At 35.6% G+C, this 25,730-nt stretch overlaps 1 pseudogene; it reads left to right on the forward strand.

Annotated features, from left to right (window-relative positions):
* The first annotated feature begins 5,216 nt into the window (after positions 1-5,216).
* Positions 5,217-6,879, forward strand: LOC107179112 (annotated as a pseudogene).
* Positions 6,880-25,730: the final 18,851 nt, after the last annotated feature.

The raw sequence follows: 25,730 nt of genomic DNA on the forward strand, positions 1-25,730 counted from the left end.
CAACAGGTAGATTAACAGGAGAAAAGGTAATTTATTAATTTTTAATATTATGTTTATTAGGACATCACAGAGGGAAAAAAAGTGAATACTCAAAGAAGTGGTGAGATTTGAGAACTTATATGCCATCTTTAACAGAGGAAGGAGAGGATATAGGCAACTTAGGGGACAGTAAATTATTTTTAGGGAAAATGAATGGGCCGTTAGAAGAATAGATGGGAGATATAATAGTTTGTGACAAAGTTTGTCTGGCTGTGGTGTTGACTTCTGGTCTCCTCCCAATGGTAGGAGTCAATCCCAGGGAGGGAATTTATGACAATTGAATTACTTTTGAAGGCTCTTTTTTTATGAAGCTGAGGGAAGTTCAGAGAAAGCCTCTCCCTGCATTTGTTGTTTTCCAAGTGCCTTCATCTCAAAATAATCACTATACCAAATTGGCATGTTTTGGGGTAGCATATCCAGAACTCCTTCAACAGCCATACTAAATTAAAATGCTTGCTTCTTACTATTGGAACTTTACCTCTGAAATTTTCTTGCTCCTTAAACATTAGGAAGCTTATCTCCTAGAGGGATATATATCTGTGAGCAACTCACACATCTTTATTAATATTATTATCTATACTCAATGATTGGTTCTGGACTTTGGAAAGAATTACAATCCCAATAAAAGATTTCTTGGTTCTTTTAACATGACAAAATGCTTGGATAAATAAAAATGTGAAAACTTATAATTGCAAAATAACTCTAAAATATCTAGATCTCATTGTAGGGCAATTAATAATGAATAAAGAAGTGGTTATATAAAATCCAAATACTAATAATGGTAAGTACTTAATCTACCCAAAGGAAAAGCCCAGCCAAAATACTCATCTTGCACCAAAATACATGTTCAAAAATCGATATTTGCATGCCGAAGTCTTGTTTGAAAAGGCGATTATGGTCTCACAAGTAAATCATAAGAATTTTAAAAATTTTGTAAATGCTGTATTTATATGACAGACAAGAACCACTCTGAAGGAATCATTATGGTTTGGGAAATGATATGCAATTTCAAAATCATCTAAATCATTTCAATTGCCTGTATTTACATTTATATAATGGGTATTTATAATGGTGATTATTTTAGAACTTACCTTGTTTTCCAGGATCTCACATTGGTTTCTATGGGAACAAGAATGGCTCTAAAGAGGAGCATTTTAAGAACTCTTTTCACATTCAGTGACTGCTAACTGAACTGCAAATTCTGTTTGTTAACGGTTTTTAACTCTTAAATTTTAACACAGAAATAAAAGTTGGGCATTCTAGCTTCATAAATCATTTTAAATAATAAAAACTATTTTTATGAAACATCTGGCACATTGAAACATTAGAAAATAAAATAACTAGCTTTAGGAGCTAATAATTTGTTCACTTTATTAAATTCATTAGTGATTAATCCATATTGGCCTTGTGCTTTCTCTTATGTAAAGAAAACATATCTGATATATTGTTTCAATACATTTTCTCTGCTGTTGATGTGTGTATATATGCTTTCTTACTTTTGTAAAAATTCCTTTAAAAAGCAGTATAAAATGTTATGCATTTAAAGTTTTCCTCTGCCAATGCCTCACCCATCCTGTGCTATTATTTACCCTAGTACCATGTTATACCTTTACCATGTTCTCACACCAGCTGGAACTTATTTTTAGTATTTTTTGAAACAAGCTCATAAGTCTTCAAGTTTCATTTTTTCTTTTTCTTGGAATAGATTTTTAGATCATAAAAAGCCCAATGTGTAACTTATGTTACATTTGTGCAGTTTACTATATTTAATATTTCCTTACATTTCATGTTTTCCCATAAACTTTATTTTTTTAATTCCCTGGAGAAATGATATTTCAGTATATTTTTATTTAATTCCCTCTCAAAGTAATTAAAACCCACTAAAAATAAGAGAAGCCTATTTCAGAAAAGAGTGCTAAAACTAAATTTTTGTTATGCCCAAACTATAAAAGATGCCGGTTGAAAGCACATGGCATCTTATAACCAGCTTATGTAATAGCTACTCCAGTTATTGGTGACATATAATCTGCGTCTTAAATCCAAAAAGTGCAGGTTGATGGCAGAGTGCCAGACAAAGTGGAATAAGCGAGATTGTTTTTTACCTTCTTGGACTGGTGGTTTTCTGCTGTCAACAGTGTTGCCCTGGCCGTGGTCAGGATTGCTAGAGACTAGTGACAGTTTGAGCAGTGAAGCAACTGGCATTGTGTGACCAAGAGACTATCCTATAAGATGCTGACTTGGTGTAAACTCCAAGAGATGTATTTTTCTTTCATAAACACATTTTTCATTCAGATTTGATTTTATGAAATAAATTAGGGATTATTACACTTCAAAAAAAGTGAAGATAAATAAATGGGAAACATGTAACCAAATATTTTGGGGAAATGATTAATTGGCTCTTTTTTCTAAAAGTTGATTTTCAAGTGAAGCAGAAAACAAGCTGAAAGGTAAAAGCAAGTACTATGTTAATCTTCATAAGAGAAATATTTATAAAGTATTCTTATCTGAAAGTGAGGACAATGATGGTTAGGGCTACTAAAAGTAGGGTCCATGAACCATTGCCCATTTGGGAAAAGATAAATATAAAAACTGACTCTTCCTATTTCATTGAACCCTGTGATTTTGTATTTTGAAAAAATCAGTCCATGGCATTTGAAAATTTTTGAAAGCTGCCCTTTACTACAATTAGTTTGAGCTGCATTGATCTAGCATAAATTACTATAAACCAGAAAAAAAAGAGTGCCATTTGAACTTCATAGTATTGACAATAATTTATTCCATTGATTCTGAAAGCTAGGAAGTGAAAGGTTTTTATCTCTGAAAGATCTCTCTTTAGCCCTAATATAACATCTTTATTTTCATAAGATTACAGCAAAGCAGGCTGAAGCCAATATTCTCTCCTTTTGCAGATGGAAAAACAAAAGTACAAAGGGCTTAAGTGAGATGTCTGATATTACACAATTATCATCAAAATTTTAAAGTCAAGGGAAGAGCATTGCATAGAACTTGTTTAATAGTCTGATGAATAAAATAAAAACACCCTAGGTTGATTATGGCAGCAAATTGGATATATTTGCAATTCCATATGGTAGATGGCAGTGCTTTGTCTTAAGGTTTCAGAAGGAAAAGCATTATGTTACAGTCATTCAATGGATGACTAGTAAAACTACACATACTAAATAAAAAGGTAAGGAGTTTGAAAGAATTCACTAAGCAAAACCAAAATTGAAGAGAATGAAGGTAGGAATGCATGCATAGTTGGCTAAAGAACTGATATAGCAGAAATATAAGTCCACACTTCTTTGAAAGATATAAAATCCCACAAGAGAAAAGGCTTGACATCTTGGACACATAGAAATAAAATGAAAATAGAAAGGGAGAGTTTAGACATACACTAGGAATTTTTGTTAGTTGTTGAGAGTATTAGGTTAGTTGAGTGGGTGCCCAAAGGAATCTCTGAGGACATTTAAAACCTCATTGAACAAAGCCGTGGACATTGTATTGTGCAGAGCAAGACTTCAATGGCAAGGGGGATGGACTGGATCAACCATGAGGTCTTTTTCAGCTCTAATTTCTAGTATTCCATAGCTCTGTGAAGAATAGTTGCTAAATTGCTTGATCAACCCAGACAAACAAAACTCAACACAAGAATAAAACTCCAGACAAAACAATAAAGTTAGCCAAAATTGAAACACGCCCCTCCAAAAAGAAAAACAAAAACCCTAAATCTTGCATCATACACCAAAGACGACAAATTCAGACTCCTGGCAACCTGCCCAGAGAAATGAATTCCAGAGACAGGACCCTTCAGGGAGCAAGCCCAACTAGAAGGCTGGGAGAGTTCAGCTTCACAGTTAGGCTTGCAAAACCTTCCAGCTGATCTTAATACTAGAGCAGGCTTAAAAAGTGAAAAGGAAAAGAAATCTATTAAAGAATCTGGTCTATGAGTGAACTATTCATTCAACAAAGATTTGTGGAGTGCCTGCTGTAAGCCAACCACTACTCTAGGGTAGGGTACATCAGTGAACAAAACAGACAAGATCTCTGTTCTTGTGAAACTTACATTCTAGCACAATGAACAATAAACAACACAGGATGGTGTATCATAAGAAGTAATGAGTGCTAAGTGGGGTAAAAAGATGAGGGACAGGGGGTGGAATCCCAGCAGGTGACTGTATTTAATAATGCAACTGGGGTAGAACTCATGGAGGAGAGACATCTTAGCAAGACTGGAAGTGAAAGGAGGTAGCCAGGTGAATTTTGGGGGAAGAACATTAAGTATAGGAGGAAAGTCAGAGCAAACCTGGTGTGTCTGAGGAACGGGAAGGAGGCTAGTGTGGCTGGAGGGGAGTGAGCATAAAGAAAACCATAGAGTGAGTCAAGGAAGCCTAGGTTGTTAACACGACCTTGTCTTTTACTCCATCTGAGTTAACTACCCACAATATCTTGCTTCTAGGATTCTAGGAACTCAGTAAGAAACTAATTCATTCCAGGTATCAAATTTCCTAGGAAACCATTCCACCCATATATCAATAGTGTTTCTGCAGGTTACTTAAGTCTGCAAGTTTTACTAATGTCAGCATTATCCAGGGATGTGGGCCCTTAATGTAAAAGTATGTCCTATAATTACTGCTACTGAGAATGAGGAAGACTCATCAATATTGAAACTCTGGATATTTGCTTCCATTTATTCTTAGACCAGCAATAAAAAAATCCAAACAAAATTGCATTTGTGATCTTTGTACGATATTTACACATATATGAACTATGTCTTCTGTCACAGAAAATAAACCCTTAATATTGGCAATTCTGTTACAGGCTCATGTTCTTGAAATCTAATCTTTACTAGGGACTTGATAAATATTTAAACATAAGGAAAAGCATAAATCAATTTAGAAGACAAAAAGTGGATTTTGCTTTTGAGAAGTAAAGACAATATGAAAGGAATTATTAGATGTTTTCAGATATTTGAAAAAAAAATTGTAATAAAATTAAAAGTTAAGTTAGAAAATCACTTTCAATGTTCATTCATTAATTGAAAAAAAGTGTGATGAGTGCCTGCAATGTGCCTAGCAAGTTTTCTAGATTCTATGGATACAAGAATGAAAAAGAACAAACAATACACAAAGGTCTGCAGTCTACTATGTTATTCCAGTAAGATTCTCCTCAAGGAGGACAAGGAGTGGGTCCCCATTACCAAGCTGGGCTACCTGGTCAAGGACATGAAGATCAATTCCCTGGAGGAAATCTCTGTCTTCTCCCTGCCCATCAATCATTGACTTTTTCCTGGGGGCATCCCTCAAGGATGAGGTATTGAAGATTATACCTGTGCAAAAGCAGACCCATGCTGGCCAGCTGATCAGGTTCAGGGCATTTGTTGCTATCAGAGATTACAATGGACATATCGGTCTGGGTGTTAACTGCTCTGAGGAGGTAGCCACTGCCATCTGTGGGGCCATCATCGTGGCCAAGCTTTCCATTGTCCTTGTGCAAGGAGGCTACTCAGGGAACAAGATCAGCAAGCCCCACACTGTCCCATGACCACTGTGGGTCTGTGCTGGTGTGCCTCATCCTTGCCCCTCGAGGCACTGGCATTGTCTCAGCCCCTGTGCCCAAGAAGCTACTGATGATGGCCGGTATGGACGACTGCTATACCTCAGCGAGGGGCTGCACTGCCACCCTGGGCAACCTTGCCAAGGCCACTTTTGATGCCATTTCCAAGACCTACCCCTGACCTCTGGAAAGAGACTGTGTTCACCAAGTCTCCTTATCAGGAATTTACTGACCATCTTGTAAAGATCCACACCAGAGTCTCCATGCAGAGGACCCAGGCTTCAGCTGTAAGAAAAATAAAGTGAATTAAAGCTTAAAAAAAAAATCTTCTCAGGCAGTTCACCAGATAATTCCTGTGTAATAATATGCAATTGAGGACATGGATTCAAAGCTCATCTGCAACCCAACATCACCTTTTAAGATGGAATATGTTAGTAAAGGATGCTCTATGCTTGTCCCCACCTCATCATTCCACTCTTTGAATATCCTCAAAGACTACATGCTGAATTTTTTTTAGGAACTTTAGGTAAGGAAAAGAGCATAGCATTTGAGTAAGAGCTGTGTTGTCCAGTATACCAGCCACCAGCCACGGGTAACTACTGAGCAATTGAAATGTGGCTAGTTCAGATTGAGACGTGCTCTAAGTATAAAACACACTGGATTTTGATGGCTCAGTTTGAAAAAGAAAGTGTAAGCTATCCAAAAACTTTGTGTTGATTACATATTGAAATGCTAATATTTTTAACACATTGAGTTAAATAAAATATGTTATTAATTTATCATTTCTTTTTACTTTTTTTTATGTGGCTACTAGAAAACTTATATCTGTGACTCAGTTTCCCCAAGTGAGGGGATCTACATTTGTTTCCTATATCAGCTCAGTACTGTTACATAACAGAAGCTGATTCTTATTGAGTACTCAGCTCACTGAGTGGCAAACTCTCTTCCAAGCAAGTTACTTGTGTTTAAACATTTATCCTCATAATAACCCTGTGAAGAACGATTTCTCTGGATGAATAATTTGAGGCACTGAAAGGTCAAGAAACTTGCCAAAGGCTATACATCTAGTGACCAGGAGAGCAATAAGGCTTTAAAGCTATAACTAACCCAGTGACTCTCAATCCTGAGTGTCATCAGAATTACCTGCAGAGCTTGTTAAAACGCAGATTGCTGAGCTCCTCCTCCGAAAGTTCTGACTCCTTTGACCTGGGGAGTAACCTGAGAATGTGCATTGCTAACAAGCTTCCTGGTGATTTTGATGCTGCTGATTTGCAAACCACATTTTGAGAACCATTAGTCTAATAAAGTCCTCAGCATTTTTGAACCATTGTTTCTTTACCTTAAAGTGTGGATATTCCATATACCTACCTCACAAACCATGAAATTCACCATTTTAAAGGCTGCAACTCCAGGGTTTTGGTATATTCAGTTTTGCAACTATCATTGCTATCCAGTTCCAAAATGTTTCCATCACTCCAAAAAGAAACCCAATATCCATTAGCAGTCTCCATTACCCCTTACCCCAGGTCCTGGTAACCACTAATCACCTTCTTTATGGATTTGCCTATTATGGACATTTCATGCAAATTGAAAATATAATATGTGGTCTTTTGTGTCTGGCTTCTTTCACTTAGCATAAGGTTTTCAAGGTTCATCCATGTTATAACATGTATGGATACTTAATTCCATTTTATGGTCAAATAATATAAAATTATATGGGCATACCACATTTTGTTTATCCATTTATCAGTTGATGCACATTTTGGTTGTTTCCACTTTTTGGTTATTATGAACTTGTGTGGATTTGTTTTCATTTTTTCATGGGATATAACTGGGAATGAGTTCAGCAGGAGTGGAATTGCTGACTCCTATAGTGTCTCTATATTTAACATTTTGAAGAACTATCAAACTATTTCCAAAGCATTGCACCATTTTACATTACCATTGGCAATGTATGAAGGTTCCAGTTTTTCCATAACCTTGACAACACTTGTCATTGTCTGTCATTTTGATTATAGCCATCCCAATGGGTGTGAAGTAGTGTCTCATTAAGGTTTTGATTTGCATTGCTGTATGACTAATGATGTTTAGTTTTTCAAGTGCTATTGGACATTTATATATCTTCTTTGGAGAAATGCCTATCCAAATCTTTGCCCATGTTTAAATTGGGTTGTCTTTTTATTGTTGAGGTATAAGAATTCTTTATGTATTCTGGGTACAAGTCCCTTATTGGATATATGACTTGCAATTTCTCCCATTCTGTGGGTTGCCTTTTCACTTTCTCAACAGTGTCCATTGAAGCAAAAAGCTTTTAATCTTGTAATTTATATATTTTAAACTGTATATATTTAAGTGTACAACATAATGATTTGGTATACATATAGACTGTGAAATGATTACTGCAATTAAGCTAATTAACATATCATCTCACATAGTTACAATTAAAAAGTTTTTAAGCTTGGGGTGCCTGGGCAGCTCAGTCCATTAAACATCTGACTGTTGGTTTCGGCTCAGGTCATGATCTCATGGTTTCTTGATTTCCAGCCTGGTGTTGGACTCTGTGCTGGTAGTGCAGAGCTTGCTTGGGATTTTCCCTCTCTCCATCTCTCTCTGCCCCTCCCCTATTCACGTTGTCTCTGTCTCTCTCAAATAAATAAACTTAAAAAAATTTTTTTCGATGAAATCCAATTTATCTGTTTTTCCTTTTATCACTTGTGCTTTTAGGTTATGTCTAGAAACAATTGCATAATCCAAGGTCATGAAGATTCAGGTCAGTAATCCATTTTGAGTTAATTTTTATACATGGTGTGAAATAAGGGTCCAATTTTATTCTTTATCATATCCAGTTATCCCAATCACAGGATCCTTTCAAAGTTTAGGTAAAAATACTTCAGAGGCTATATTAATTATAGTGTGTTTATTAATAATAATTACAATACGATTTCCCCACTCTGCATGCTTCTCTGCTATTCTGTCAAAGATTTGTAAACACTCCTATTTAGAACAAAACAAATGTCCATTGAATTAAAACCTCAAGTCAGTAGGGCTCCTGGGTGGCTCAGTGGGTTGAGTGGCTGACTTTGGCTCAGGTCATGATCTCATGGTTCATGAACCACATCAGGCTCACTGCTGTCAGCACAGAGCCTGCCTTGGATCCTCTGTTCCCCTCTCTCTGCTCCTCCCCTACCACACTCTCTCCTTCAAACATGAATAAACATTTAAAAATAAAACCTCAAGTCAGTAATGACTGAACACAAGATTGGCAATTGTTCAATTACACTCCTTCATTTACTGTTATGTATTAAAGTGCCAAGATCCCTACCATTATGTCAACCTATATTAATTCCCCCATTCACATATATAGGATGAGGAACAAAGGAATGTATATCCTATATGATTCTCCTTTGCGATTTTATAATACCATTTTGCTCTCGTTTGTGCTTATGGTACCTAGTCACTGATGATATAACTACAAATTTGAAATGTGGTGAGTTAATTGCTGTATGCAATTGTAATAATTGGATATACAAAACAGACCAAAATAAGATGAATGCTAGAACATTTTTTTTTAAAAAGGAGAGAAAAAAAGGCAAGTCCTACTGTGGGACTGACAGCAATTAATATACATAGGCACTTTTTTCCCATAGGAAGTCAGCTAAATGGAACGTAGAAGACATTGTTCAAAGGTTGTAAGAGGGTTGCATTGAGGGTGAAGATACAGAAAGTGTGGGTACATATGGCATCCAGAAAGATGGGAATTATAAAGTAAGAATTTGGGGGCATGTCTGTAAACTAAGGGCCCCCAGACTAGTGACAGGAATATTTAGGCTCCTGGGCAGATATAAGTCTGTGGTGCCATAATTGTAAGGGGAAGTTTCCTCAAGCTGTTTCAGCTTAAAAAATGTTCTCTTTGCTTTATTCCCTACCTCCATAGTCATTAGGCCTGTGTCTGTCCTTGGTTCAATTCTGAGGTCAGTATCTAGAGAAAAAAAATTAATGTTCTTAGTGTTATAAATTAATAAAGTTTTCTAGTGACTTTATCGAACATAAGCCTAAACTCTGTCAGATGAAGCTCTGGATCTAAATGAGGAAAAAAACCCTAGACTAGCATTGAGTCCAAGCAACATTGCTGAGTAGAGAGATGATAATGAAATTAGAAACCAAGCCACAGAGCCTTCTGCATTTGTTTCAGAATCACATATATATTCAATAAAATTCTGGTTAGTTACCCTCATGAGTCAAATGATAGAAGTAAAATTTGAAGTCAAGTTCTTCTTTTTGAATATATTGACTGAATAACTCCTTAGCATTCAAAGAATTTTGGATAGGGATGTAAGTATCTCAGTATGTTTAAGGAGGTAGTAATTCCTTAAATACCCATTCCTGTGAAAATGCCCACTACATTTGGTAACATTTAGTTGAAAGTTTCTGAAAAATAAACATTACCCCTAGATACGAAATAAAAGTTTATTTCTTTCAAACTTCACCCTTATGAACAAGAACTGAATACCAATGGGTGTTATCCCACAACTTCAGACTAGGGATTATGACTGGAAGACTTTTATATAATTTATTGTTTTGTTTTTGTTTTTGTTTTTGTTTTACAACTTCCCCCATGCTTACTACATTCTTTTCTTTTCTGGTGTCAGCATTCCTATAGTACTTTGGTCTAAACTTCTAAAGCAGAAATGGTGTGCATGTCCATACTGTTAACAACTAAGTACTAGAGAGTACATGATCCACTCACAGCCAGTCTTGGAGATGAGAAAAAAGAGGAATCTCTAGGGATAGATGCAGTAGGCACAGCAATAAAGAGAAAAGGAATGCAGGCTATGAAATTCAGTCTTACAACTTTAAAGTCATGTGGTGAATTTATGTTCCATAAAATTCTTGTTAGTAACTACCATGAGTCTTAAGTCTAATCACATGAGTTCCATGGGCCTACTTGAGGGAATAAAAGGAGCAGTTGGAAATAACCTTAGGTCAGAGACTGGACCCCACAGAAGAGTAGCCTCTCTATCTCCTGTTGGTCCCACCAGGTGAGATTCTCTTGAATTAAGCAATGATAGCATAAACCATAACAACAACAGACACCACAGAAGTGGTGACCATACCCCACTCTAGCTACCTAGATTCTGGTATAGACCTAATCAGGTCTCTTTTCAAAACCTGCAGTTGCCTTTGCTGTCTTGTGACTTCCTTTGATTACATGTGAGGTTGTTTCTACACTCACACCTGTGACTGAATTGAATGGCTGATTGCCTCACTCCAGTTCACATTACCTGACTAGATCAAGCAATGGTGTGTCAACTCCAAGGGCTCAGGGATGGTGAGCAGAGCAAAGCAAGGACAGATATGAAAACCAGCACATAGGGTCTTATGAAAAGCATGAATTTTTAGGATATTAGAGAAGCAAGCTATAGTTAGCTTACTTCTGAATTCTGGGGCTGATTCCAAGCAAAGCAAAATTCCCCATATCCTGGGCAGAGCAAGTCTGTACATGTGGTGGCCTTGATGTCTTCTCCCTAGGCAATCACTTCTCTTACCTTAGAACAGCACAGTCAGGTTGCCAAGGACTTTCCCCCTCACATCGAGGGGCTGATTCATGAAACAGGGACTTGCTGGGTTATACTGTGTCTTGGATTTTAAAAACTGAGCAGGAGCCAGGGTGTGGACTGTCTATGCAATTCTGTCCTCAACTTGTGTCAGCATGTTTTGGTATTTAAGCCAAGTTTAAGTGCATCTGATTTGTGTGAAGAAAATTCAACAAAGGAATAAAATCATTATAGTCATATTCATTGACAGGAAAGTCAAATATTCTGGTCAGTGGGTGAAATGGATCATTGATTATTTTTAAAAAGCTCTGATATTATAACTTTAGCCCTAAAGTAATTCTTTTAGGCACTATTTATCTATTTCATTTCACTAAACTATATAAGCCTCCCATGAAGTAGAATTTTATCTATTTTACAAATGGAAAAATGACTTTTTAAAGATCATAATTAATCAATGATAAGCTAAAGAAAAATAGCCCTGAGTTTCTTCATCTCTGTTCATGATAGCAAGGGAAAAGTAATTTTTTACACTTCCATGATAAACACATTTACTGTGAACTTAAAAAATGCTATTTTTCCTGTGTGCTTGCAATTAAAAAAAAATAACCATGAGGGGCACCTAGTTGGCTTAGTCAGTTGAGCATCCGACTTCGGCTCAGGTCATGATCTGGCAGTTCATGAGTTTGAGCCCCACAACAGGCTCACTGATGTCAGCCTGTCAGAGCAGAGCCCAGTTTGGGTCCTCTGTCCCCCTCTCTCCGCCCCTCCTCCACTTGTGCTCTCCCAAAAATAAATATTTATTTATTTAGAATATTCTAAAATATTAGAAAAAATTTAACAAAATAACAAAACCATGAGAATGGGAGGAGAATATATATTTTAAGGAATTTATTCAAAGCAAAATTCTATTTACATAATCTTTCATTTTAGCTATTTTTCTAATAAACTTTATTTTCTAGAACAGTTTTAGAGTTATAGAAAAATTATGAGGATAGTATGGAGAATCCCATATAACCCACAACTAGTTTCCTCTGTCATTAACATCTTACCTTAGTATGGTATATTTGTCACAATTAATGAACCAATATCAATATATTGTTTTTAATTAAAGTCTGTACTCTACTTAGATTTTTTTAGTTTTACCCAATGTCCTTTTTTCTGTTCCAGGATATCATCCAGGATATCATATTACATTTAATAATTTCTCCTTAAGCCTGTATTGTCAGTGACAATTTTTTAGACTTTCTTGGTTTTTGATGACCTTGACAGGTTTGAGGAGTACTTTTGGTTTTAGCTATATCTATATTAGGTATCTTGTAAGATGTCCCTCTAATGAGATTTTTCTAATTTTTTTCTCAATTGGATGGAAGTTACCATCTTTGGAAGCAAGACCACAGACATAAAGTGCCAATTTAATCCCATGATTTATCACTGTTGATAATCACCTTGACTACCTGGCTGAAGTAGTTTTTGTCAGGTTACATGCTCTTTTGATATTTTACTTAGTCATAGAAAATGTTCTCTTCATTAAAAATTACTAACTTTAATTTTAAACATAATTTACCCAAGTAGCAATAAAATTAGAACTAGTTATCACTGAACAGGTTACAGTACATAAGAGATGACATTGCATATTTAGGAGAGTGACAAGAAAAGGAATTACACAACAGAAAAACTAGTTTAGTGAGTCTTAAAGTTCATCATCTACACGATTCCTATGGAGCTTGTTGATACTATCAGTTCTTCCCTGACATATTTTACTTTGCAAAACATGTTGCAATCACTCTTTGGTTATCCGCCGCCCCCCCCACCCCCCCAAAAGATTCCTGATGAGGAAGCAAAGTAGGCTTCCTTCATTTATTTTCAACAAATGAAGGAAGAGCTTTGGAATCAGAGAGATTTGTGTTTGATTTTTAACTCAGCCACTTTCTACTTACTCTGTGCTCTTTGGAAAACTTTTCAGAGCACCTTGTCCATAAAAGGGGGCAGCGGCCATTTTGTATAAGAACACAAAAGGAATAAATGTGAAGTAGGTTGAGCAAGGAAGTATGGATTACTACAAGGTGGAGAATATGAATTCCATAGCTCTATATACATCCATAAACATGCTTGTTCTTAGTGCCCAGATGCTTTATGGCACAGCAGAAAATACAAAGCAGATATTTTGCTAAGGCCTCAGGGTGTAGTGGAGAGACTCAAGCCCACTAAGTAATAATGTAATCATCTCCGAGTCAGGTGAATAACATTTCCAGAGCTCAGGATTTGGAGTCAAAAGACGTGGATTTATATCCTGAGTCTTTCACTTTCTACTGTATGGTATCATAAATGTTACTTAACATCTCTTAGCCGTAGTGTACTGTCTATGAGTATAATGTGGGGATTAAATGAAAGTATCTAGTACATCAGCGAATATTAATCACAACTGAATTTTAATCAACTTTGGAGAAGCTAAAAGTCAACTTGCCTATGGAATAACTAGCAGAAAGTGGCAGCGCATTCTTAGCTACACTTTCAGTAGAGGAATTGGGCTCTCAGTGTCCTCAAAGCCCATTATTTTGACATTTTGTTTAAGGCTAGTTCTTTATTTGACTCAGTTATTTTAGGCAGGAATGTTTTCAAAAGACCTAAGTGATGTTATTAACAAATGGGTTACATCTTCTCTTCGCAGAGTTAAGCCTCTAATTATACCTTGAGCTGATTTATTAGTACTACAGGCTTAAACATTTCCTAACTATTAAGACTGACTAGAGACTCAGGATGACTATCCACATGCAAGGGATCTAAATGGCAAAAACACCACAGAGGAAGAGGTGATACAGGGTGGGTGAGTCACAAGGAAAAGCTCAGAGAAAGGTATTAATTAGAGTAATAGGAAATTATAACAAGTAAAATATGGGTTAAGTATCAGTGAATTTCCCTTAAGGACATATTTCCTATGATAGGAGGGAAGAGTCTTCTAAAGAAGGTGATTAAAACCTCCAAGCGTAAGACCTTTAAAACGAGACTGAACAGAGTCCTTATGAACATACCAAAGAGAAGAATCCTGTGCTGGTGGGGGTATGGAATAGGGGTTGGTAAGTGATCTAACAGCCTTTTGCACTGCTAAAAGCCTTGAGTCGCTGATCTACCCAGTAATTGAACGCATTGTAAACCATCAAGCACACTGTCCCCTCCCTTGAGTGTATAGCTGTCATTCCTATGGATGCTATTTTCTTTTGGGGCAACATTCCAATATCACTGATATTAACATAAAAACTCCATGTCTGTCTTTGTTTTTAAGATGCAATATGTATATTTTGACCATTCTTCCAGCAAAGGAAATTTTATTTCTCCAGATGTAAATGATTATTAATTTCATTTTCCTTAAAAGGAATATAAATTTTTATTGAATGTAAAACTGACTTTTTGGAGTTAATTCTTTCATTTCTTGTTTGGTAGAACACTATTAGTGTAGCAACATCAAATGAGTAAGGTTGAGCTGCAAGTCTCAGGAACACTATCACTGGATATGTATTTAAGGAATGAGGAATTGTTAACTATCAGTGTTCTAAGTCGAGTAAGGAGAAAGTACACATAGACCCATAGTCTTACCTTCAGCAACTTTGTACCCCACCCCTGGTATCCACAACTGGGCTGATCTGGATCTCAGGCAACTTTGGGCCATAGCACTCCTCCTAGGCCCATTCCAACTTGAACTTACTTCCACTCACCAGCAGGACACTTATAAGTGTTCACCTATGTGGAGTGATTCAGGGGTGCTAGGAAGGACCTCCTTATCTGCCTACTTGATGATATCTACAACAAACATCATTCTTTAATTAGCATCAAGGTGTGGTGTGCACCCCCCCCCCCCTGCTTTATTGTCCACCTCTGCATCCTGCTCTGCACTACTTTCCACTTCTCCATATCTCCTCTTTTCCCTCTCTGGCTCCCCAAACTAGTGGCACTGCTCTTTGCCTTGTACCCTCATTTCATTTTAGTAGCCAAGACCTGTTAAATCCACTTCTAGGTATCTCTGAAATAATCTACTTTCTCCACTACTATAGTTTGATCCATACTCATCTCTCACCTGGATTATTACAACAACCTTCTGAACTGGACTTAGTTCTCTTCTCTTTTTTTTTTTCTAATTTTATTTAAATTGCAGTTAGTTAACATACAGTGCTATATTGATTTCAGGAGTAGAATTCAATGATTCATCACTTACATACAATACCCAGCAGTCATTACAACAGGTGCCCTCCTTAGTACTCATCACCCATATAGCCCATTCTCCCACCACCTCCCTCCATTAACCCTCCATTTTGTCTCTACTGTTAAGAATCTCTTATGGTTTGTTTCCTCTCTCTTTTCCCCCCTCCCATATACGTTCATCTGTTTTGTTTCTTAAATTCCACGTATGAGTGTTGCTTCTCTTCTTATCTCCCTTTAATCCATGGTCCACAAAGCAGCCAAAGTGATCTTTTTAACACACTAATTAATCTGTGTTAAAAAATTTAAAACAGGAGAGGATATGGAGAAAAAAGAACACTTGTGTACTTGTGTGTACGATCCAGCAATTTCACTTCTGGAATTCTGCATCCAAAGGAAACAAATACACTAACTCAAAAAGATACCTGCACCCACATACTCATTGAAACATTATTTACAATGGCCAAGACATAAAAACAAACTAAATGTCCATCAGTGGATGAATGGATAAAGAAAATGATATAGGCATATTACATATTATTATTATATTAGGTCATATTATACTATATTATTACATATATATTATATATTTATAACATTTATAAATAATGTATAAGTATAATAAAATTTATAATATATAATATAAATACTGTTATATATGTAATCATAATATGTAGATGTATAATATATGAAAATGGAATGCAGGCATAAAAAAGGAAATCTTGCCATTTGCAATAGCATGGATGGACCTTGAGGTCATTATAAGTGAAATAAGTCAAAGAAAGACAAATACCATATGATCACACTTATATGTGGAATTAAAAAATGAAGTCACAAATATCAATAACAGATTGGTGTTTGCCAGCAGTAAGTGGGTGGTTGTGAGACATGAAATGGGTGAAAGGGGTCAAAAGGTACCAACTGCCAAATAGAAAATAAACAGGACCTAGAGATGTGATGTACAGAATGGTGACTATAGTTAATAACGCCATATTGTGTATTTAAAAATTACTGAGAGTGGATGTTGAAAGCTCTCATCATAAGAAAAAAATTGCAACTATGTATGGTGATGGATGTTAAGTAGATTCGTGGTGATCATTCCATAATATATACAAATATTGAATCATTATGTTGTACACCTAAAACTACTGTGTTATATTTCAATTATATCTCAAATGAAACAAAACAAAACAAAAAAACTAAACACTAATCTGATTATGTCATGTCCCTGCTTAAGCATGCTACTTACTTCCTTGCTGACTTCAGTTTCGTATTCCTTATACATGGCTTTCCTCTCTAGCCTTATTTCCTTCCTCTCTCTGTCTCACATTCAATGCCACAGCCATGCAGGATTGTGGGCAGCACTTCAAATATGCTGGGTCTTTCTTCCTTTCTTAGTTCCTTCTACTGTTAATGCTTTCTACTAATCCCTTTTCAGCTGAATAACTCTCACTTACCACATAGACTTAACTCTAGAGAACTTGTCCTCTAAGTCTTTTCATAGTCTCCCAAGATAGGAATTAAATGCTCCTCATATGCATTTCTGTGTCCTCTGTGTTCACCTCTCTACAGCTCTATCACCTTACTATTTCCGAAGAGATTGTCAACCAGCATGTTGGACAGGGACTAGGAAATTTTTTTTTACCTAATATATTTATTGACTTTTATTTATATTTATTTCATTATTTTTTTTATTTAAGTACAATAGACATACAGTATCCTATTAGTTTCAGATGTATATCATAGTGATTCAATTTTTATACATTATGAAATGATCTTCACAATAAGTCTAGTAACTCTCACCATTCAAAATTATATTATTAACTATATTCCCTATGTTGTACATTATTATATCCCATGACTTACTTATTTTATAACTGCAAATTTGTCCCTATTAATCTCTTTCACCTACTTTGTCCTCTCCCCAGCCCCTGCTCCAACTGGTAACCAAGAATTTGTTTCCTGTATCTGTAAGTCTGTTTTTTTTTTCATTTGTTTTGTTTTTTAGATTCTACATGTAAGTGAAATCATGTATTTGTCTTTCTCTGACTGACTTATTTCACTTAACACAATACCCTTTAGATTCATCCATGTTGTTGCAAATAGCAAGATTTTATTCTTTTTTATAGCTGAGTGGTACTCCATTGTGTTGGGTGCATGTATGTATATATATATATATCCATTCATTTGTTGAGGGAAACTTAATTTCCTTCCATATCTTGACTATTGTAGTGATGCTACAATGTGCGTATATCTCTTCAAATGAGTGTTTTTGTTGTCTTTGGATAAATATCCAAGTGGAATGGCTGGATTATATGGTAGTTCTAGTTTTAGTTTTTTTGAGGAAACTCTATACTGTTTTCCATAGTGGCTGCACCAATGTACATTTCTACCAACAGTGTGTGTAGAAGGGTTCTATTTTCTTCACCTCCTTGCCAACACTTGCTATTTTTTGTCTTTTTGATAATAGCCCTTCTAACAAATGTAAGGCTGTATCTCATTGTGCTTTTGATTTGCATTTCCATCATTATTATAGATGTTGAGCATCTTTTCATGTGTCTGTTGGCCATCAGGTCTTCTTTGGAAACAATGTCTGTTCAGGTCTTCTGCCCATTGTTTAGTTGAGTTGTGTGATATTAAGTTGTGTAAGTTCTTTACATATTTTGTTATATTAAGCCATTACAGATGTATGATTTGCAAATATTTTAGTTTTTTAGCCTTTTAGTTTTGTTGATGGTTTCCTTCACTATACAAAATATTTTTAATTTTACATAATCTCATTTATTTTTGCTTTTATTGGCCTTGCCTTGAGGAGACTGGACTAAAAATAAATTGCTAATATGTTTAAGAGCTTAAACCTATCTTTTCCTCTAGGAGTTTTATGGTTTCAGGTCCTACATTCAAGTCTTTAACTAATTTTGAATTTGTTTTTGTTTATGGTGTAAGATGGTGATTCAGTTTTATTCTTTTGCATGTAGCTGTCCACTATTCTCAGCATCATTTATTGAAGAGAATGTCTTTTCCCCCATTTGTCATAGATTAATTGACCATATATGTATGGGTTTACTTCTGTGCTCTCTATTCTATTTTACTCATCTTTATATTTGCTTTTGGGCTACTACCATACTGTTTTGATTACTATAGCTTCATAATATAGTTTGAAATCAGGGAGTCTGGTATATCTCCAGCTTTGTTCTTTTTTATCAAGATTGCTTTGGCTCTTCAGGGTCTTTTGTGGTTTCATATAAATTTTAGAGGATTCTTTGTTCTAGTTCTGTGAAAAATATGTCATTGGTATTTTCATGGGGATGGCACTGAATCTGTAGATTGCTTTGGGTAATATGGATATTTTAACAATTTGAATTCTTCCATTCTGTGAGCATGGAATAGTATTCTATTTGTATTGGCTTCAGTTTCTTTCATCGATGTCTTATAGTTTCAGTGTATGGGTCTTCATCTCCTTGGTTAAATTTATTCCTTGGTATTTTATTCTTTTTGATGCAATTGTACATGAGATTGTTTTCCTAAATTGTCTTTCTAACAGTATATTATTAGTGTATAGAAATGCAACTGATTTCTCTATGTTAGTTTTGTGTCCTGTGACTTTACTGGATTAATTTATTAGTTCTAATAACTTTTTGGTGGAGTCCTTTGGATTTTCTCTGTATAATATTATGTCATCTACAAAGACAGTTTTACTTCTTCCTTTTCAACTTGGGTGACTTTTGTTTATTTTTCTTGCCTAATTGCTATGGTTAAGACATCTTATCTAAGTTGAATAGAAGTGGTGAGAATGGGCATCCTTGTCTTGTTCCTCACCTTAGAGGAAAAGTTTTCAGCTTTTCATTGTTGAGCATGATGTTGGTTGTGGATTTGTCATAATGATCTTTATTATGTTGAAGTACATTCCTTCTGTATCCACTTTGTTGAGAGTTTTTATCATAAATCAATGTTGAATTTTGTCACATGCTCTTTCTGCATCTATTGATGTAATCGTACATGGTTTTTATGCTTTGTTTTGTTAATGTGATGTAGAATGTTGATTGATGTGCATATGTTGAACCATTCTTGCATCCATAGAATAAATCCCACTCGATATATTTGTTTTACTAATGTTTTGTTGAGAATTTTTGTATCTACATTCATCAGGGATATTGGCCTATAATTTTCTTTTTGTGGTGTCTTTATCTGCTTTTTATATCACGGTAATGCTGGCCTCAAAGTATTCCTTCCTCTTCAATTTTTTGGAATAATTCAAAAAAGATGGGTACTAACTCTTTATGTTTGGTAAAATTCATCTATGAAGTGAATGGTCTGGTTCTGGGCTTTTGTTTCTTAGGAATTTTTAAATTACTGATTCAATTTTATCACTTGTAATCAGTCTATTCAGGTTTTCTATTTCTTTGTGATTCAGTCTTGGAAGGTTGGGTGTTTCTATGACTTTATCCATTTCTTCTAGGTTATCCAATTTGTTATCATATAGGGACTGGGTGTTTTTCCCTATGGTATCTCCAGCACTTACTATAATGCCAGGCAATGTTTGGTAAAAGGGATATAAATTGGGGAAAATTACCTAGGGAATTTTGTGGAGAAGATGAAATTAGGACTGGGGAAAACAAGGTGGCATTTGTGGTGGGAGGATCTGTATGAACAAAAGTACCTAGATGAGGATGTTCATAATATATTGGAGAGCCTAGCTTTATCAGAGTGGAGGCTATGTGTTGAGGAAATGGAGAATAGCCAAATCATGAAGGGTTTTGAAAGACAAGAAGAAGACTTTAGACAAAGTACAGCTGGAAATTGAGATCCATTCATGATTTTAGAAGAGATGAATGACATGATAAAAGTGCTGTTTAAGGAAGACTAATCTGGAAAATATACATAGTAGGCATTGGACAAGGGTGATTCTACGATCATCAAGAGTGGCTAAGAGGTTGATATATCAAAATATGTAAATAAGGGGATAAGGTAAGTTAAATTACAATTCCAAAAATTCACTTCCTCTCTCTTCCACCGTACCACTCTCACCCCTTGACTCTGGACTTGATGTTGTAACCTGTTTTGGCTGCTAGAATGTTAGTATGACTCAAGAAGCACTTGTGTGATTGGACTTAATTCTGCTGTCATCAAGAGAAGAACATGTCTTGGCTAGTCTATACAGACTATAGAGAGATTGTTAGGAAGCAGTTGAGCCCCAAATAGCCCCTGTCAGCCTACAAACACATGATAAATACTAAATAATTGTTTTAAGCCATTGAGTTTTGGCATGTTTGTTATGCAGCAATAGTAACTGAAACAGAGGATAAGGACAGGGGATAAGGATGTGACAGTGGTATAGAAAGAAGGAAGGGAATGATTATGACATACTTTTGAAGGATAAATTAATTGGCTGAAATAGGTTCTGGTCATAATGAAATAGATTTAGATGTTAAAGAATGCAGAAGAATAACCTCATAAACCTTCTTTCTTTATTGAATAAATTGAGACTATCTGAATAAGAAATTCTGAAGTAAATGAATAACATTATTATTCTTAAGAAGGAGTTACTTAGGTATATTCTTTCTCTTCTCTTTCTCTTATTTTTCTATTCATCGAGTGTTCACTTTGTGCATTTGCATTTGCAACAGTCCTTATTTGGTAAAAGCCTTCTTTTGGAAAGTGTACCAGTCAGTTAATTATCTACTTAGGAGGGAAGATGATGTCATAGGAAACCATTTATTCTTGTGAATTTACATAAACATAGAATACAAATAAAATAACATTTTTTGAATAGTCCTTTGCATTTTTACTTTGGGAGAAAATAAAAATTGTCGATTTCTGGTAATATTTTTCTTTTGTAGACTATAGATATTTTGGAATGATTAATCCAGCTGTCTTTACTCAATTGTCTGACTTGCTTCTGGCAAGAAGCATGTTAATGGAAGAAATCAGAGGGGACATTACAATTAGAAGAGCAAAGAACCATATACTGCTTTGCTTATAAGAATCACCTATTGTTGTTGGGGAAATTGCATTGCAGTATTTTAATTTGTAAGTCAAATCAGGCATCCTCGTCTAGACATAATCCTCTGACTACAGAGGAAAGTGCTTCTCTGTCCCTCCACCAAACTTCCTGCTGCAAATCGGCTTTTACCTGCACCCCACTGTGTGGATTCCGATTGCTGTGGGCAAGCAGCGTCTGATCATTTCACATGCAGAAAAAGAGGTCAGTCAGGAATGAGGGAAAGAGGAGTGGGGAGAGGAGAGGAAAAAAAGAGGAAAATGAATGATAAATTCTCTGCAGAGTTACTGGAGGTTAATAATATGACTGAGGTATATGTAGTTATCAAGGCCTGTCATACTGTCTTACCCTGGCTATGTTCTTTCTAAAAGCTACATACCTTGGCACAAAACTGCCACCTCAAGTCTGAAATACCTTCTTCTATCATTGTAAAGCTACAACTTTCTGGGTGAAAACTCAGCCTTAATATATTTCTGGGCTGACATGTTTTCTTAGACACATTTTATAAGTGAGGACTAGGATACCAGACAATACTTGGCTGGTCCTGTCAAGAGAGAAAGGGAAAAAAGAGAACCTCAACCTCTTTCTTAAAAGAGAAAGACAAAAGTTTGAGGGATCCTAGAAGCTGACATTGAAGATCCTGGGAGACAGAAAGAGGTTAGGTCCAGGTATGAGGTGCATGACAGTTCAAAGCAAGGGGCCATCCTGTGCTCTGGATCAATCGATGGGGAAGAGCTCTCTAGCTTGGGTGAAGAGTGATAAAAACAAAGCAAGCAAGCAAACAAACAAACAAAACCCATACATGCAGAAGGCTAACCCTTAAGAATTTATCACACTCTCTTCCCTTTTCCTTTCAATACCGTGTGAAATAGGTGATTGTAGTTCAGAGAGGTAGTTTTTGATAAATGGTAGGCCAAGGTATAGGAAGGTTTCAAAGCCAGCTGCCTAGTTGGTGGGGAGGAAAACAAGTGGAATGAGTGATAGTGAATTATAACATCAGAGACCTTGTTCTACAAGGAGAATCCCCTCCCCAATACCAAAAACATTCTGATGGTGCTAGACAGGGCCTAGGCTTTTTGCTGCTTCAGTTTGGAAACATTACCAGCCAAAGTAGACGTTTTCTGAGGTGTAAGCACTGTAAAAAAAGACAAACTGAACAACCTGTACTAGATGAAGCACCTTTAATGTACCAGATGGAAGAAAAAAATTTTTAAGCATAATAAAGATTTTTCAAAGAAATAAGAGAGATTATTAGGAACACAAAACAGACACAAATCATTGTAAGAATGAATATAACAGTGAAAGAAACTGGGCATCAAAACATGAGACTTGAAATAAAGAAAGAACTCAACAAAACTGAAAATAAATTAGTAAGCTGGAAGATGAGCTGGAGAACTCTCCTAGAAAGGAACAGGCAAGAAAATATAAAAGGAAAGGTAAGAGGAAACAAATAGAGGAAGGAAGTCTTGCCGTTTGTAACAATATGGATGTACCTTTAGATTATAATGCTCAGTGAAATAAGTCTGACAGAGAAAGTGAAATACTGTATGATATCACTTATATGTGGAATCTAAAAAAGCCAAATTCATAGAAACAGTAAAAGGGTGGTTGCCAAGACCTGAAAGTGACAGAAAGGAGGAAATATTGGTCAAAGGGTATAAACTTCCAGTTATAAGATGAATAAGTTCTGGGATGTAATATACAACGTGGTGACTACAGTTAACAGTACCTTATCATATACTTAAGTTACTGAGAGTAGATCTAAAATGTCTTCAGCACACACAAAAAAGGTAGTTATGTGAGGTGATGGATATGTTACCTAACCTTACTGTGGTAATCATTTTATAATATATCAATGTATCAAATCATCATGTCCATCTTTTTTTTTGTTACTTTTTATTTAAATTTTAGTTAGTTAACAAACAGTGCAATACTGGTTTCAGGAGTAAAATTCAGTGATTCATCACTTACATACACACCCCAGTGCTCATTATAACAAGTCCCCTCCTTAGTACCCATCACCCATCTAACCCATCCCCCACCTTCATTAACCCTCAGTTTATTTTCTGTTGTTAAGAGCCTCTTGTGATTTGTTTCCCTCTCTCCTCTTCCCCCCCCCCACTGTTCCCATATGTTCATCTGTTTTGTTTCTTAAATTCCATATGTGAAGTGTCCATCTTAAACTTATACAATGTTATACGTCAATTATATCTCAATAAAACTAGAAAATGTAACCCACAAAACCAATCCAAATAAGTGGAGGAAAGGAAATATTCGAGGATATAATAAACAAGAATTTTTCAGAACTAAAGATATATATAAGACCTTAGATTTAAAAAGGCCATGACCAGAGGATGTGGAGAAAAGGGAACCCTCTTGCACTGTTGGTGGGAATGCAGATTGGTGCAGCCACTCTGGAGAACAGTGTGGAGGTTCCTCAAAAAAATTAAAAACAGACCTACCCTATGACCCAGCAATAGCACTGCTAGGAATTTACCCAAGGGACACAGGAGTACTGATGCATAGGGGCACTTGTACCCCAATGTTTATAGCAGCACTCTCAACAATAGCCAAATTATGGAAAGAGCCGAAATGTCCATCAACTGATGATGGATAAAGAAATTGTGGTTTATATACACAATGGAATACTACGTGGCAATGAGAAAGAATGAAATATGGCCCTTTGTAGCAACATGGATGGAACTGGAGAGTGTGATGCTAAGTGAAATAAGCCATACAGAGAAAGACAGATACCATATGGTTTCACTCTTATTTGGATCCTGAGAAACTTAACAGAAACCCATGGGGGAGGGGAAGAAAAAAAAAAAAAAGAGGTTAGAGTGGAAGAGAGGCAAAGCATAAGAGACTCTTAAAAACTGAGAACAAACTGAGGGTTGATGGGGGGTGGGAGGGAGGGGAGGGTGGGTGATGGGTATTGAGGAGGGCACCTTTTGGGATGAGCACTGGGTGTTGTATGGAAACCAATTTGACAATAAACTTCATATATTGAAAAATAAATAAAAATAAAAAGGCCATGACCTGGTAAGTAAAGTGGATGAAAAAAAATCATACCCAGGCATAATATACTAACATTTAAGAACATCAACCAAAACAGAAAAATTCTACAAGCTTCCAAAATGGAAGTGGAGTGTGGGGACAGGGTATTATATCTATAAAGAAACAAGAATGATATTGCTATTATCAACATTAAATGAGTTGATGTATGTAAATTGCTCTGAACACTTTTGCACATAGTAAGCATTCTGTCAGTTTTAACTATTGCTATTATCAAACTTTTCCCAGATGGAAGACAATAGAGTAATATTTGTGTTACTGTTTAACACAAGTGTTAAAGGAAAAATCTTTGAACTTAGGGTTTTATGATATTCTCAGTGATGTAAGGCTGAGAAAATGATAACATAAGATTCCCATAAAACGTGCTGTTGGACAAATTTTTCCAGTAGGAAAAAAATAGACCATTCTGTTCCCACATACAACCCTTGTAGCCCTCCATGGTGTGTGGTGTCCTCCTCTCCTGGATTGTAGGTATATTACTAACACAACTGCCAGTCTCATATGTTTCATGTCAGGTGTCTTATGTTTGGCCATTTCATACTGTTTCAGGTGGGAAAATCCCTCCCTCACCAAAGGGAGTTACCAGAGGGCAATCAAATATAGCTAATGTGGAATATAGATTTTAAATATATTTATCAGAAAACAAGAAAGTCTGAAAACACATGAGCTAAGAATTCAATCAAAGGAGTAAAAGAAAAAAAGCAGTGAAATAGAGAATAGCAACAATAAAACTTGGATAAAGTATATAAATTTTGAGAAAAAACATAAAATGAATAATTGGCCCAAAAAGAAATAGAAAAGCTTAATAGACTAATACAATTACATTTCTTTATGGTAATCAAGCATTTTTACAATTTTACAGCTGAGTTTCACTAAATTATTAAAGAACTGTTAAACTTTATATGAGTAATTCCAGAAAATATAAAAAGAGGGAAAGCTGTTTAAGTAATTTTATAAAGCTAATAAAACCTTGATTTCAAACCCAGGTGAAAACAGTGTAAGAAAAAAAAATATATCTACTTTACTTATGAATGTAGATTAAAAAATTATAAATAAAATTATTAGCTAATGGGATCAAGTGGCGTTTTAAAAAACAATAGCATCATGATCAGTAAGTTTTTCTCTTGAGAATACAAAGGTCATTTAGCATAAGAATCTCTACACATTAAGGGACTAAAAGAAAAAAAATCTGTTATTCCAATAGCTGGGGGAAAATTTGATAAAGATTATTTTTAATAAATGTTACCTAAAGGAATTTTTTTCCCTAAATAAAGCTTATTTACTAAAAATCTACAGCCAACATTATACTGAATAGA

Source organism: Panthera tigris, chromosome A2 (genome assembly GCF_018350195.1).
Source record: "Panthera tigris isolate Pti1 chromosome A2, P.tigris_Pti1_mat1.1, whole genome shotgun sequence".
In the NCBI taxonomy this organism is placed as follows: Eukaryota; Metazoa; Chordata; class Mammalia; order Carnivora; family Felidae; genus Panthera; species Panthera tigris.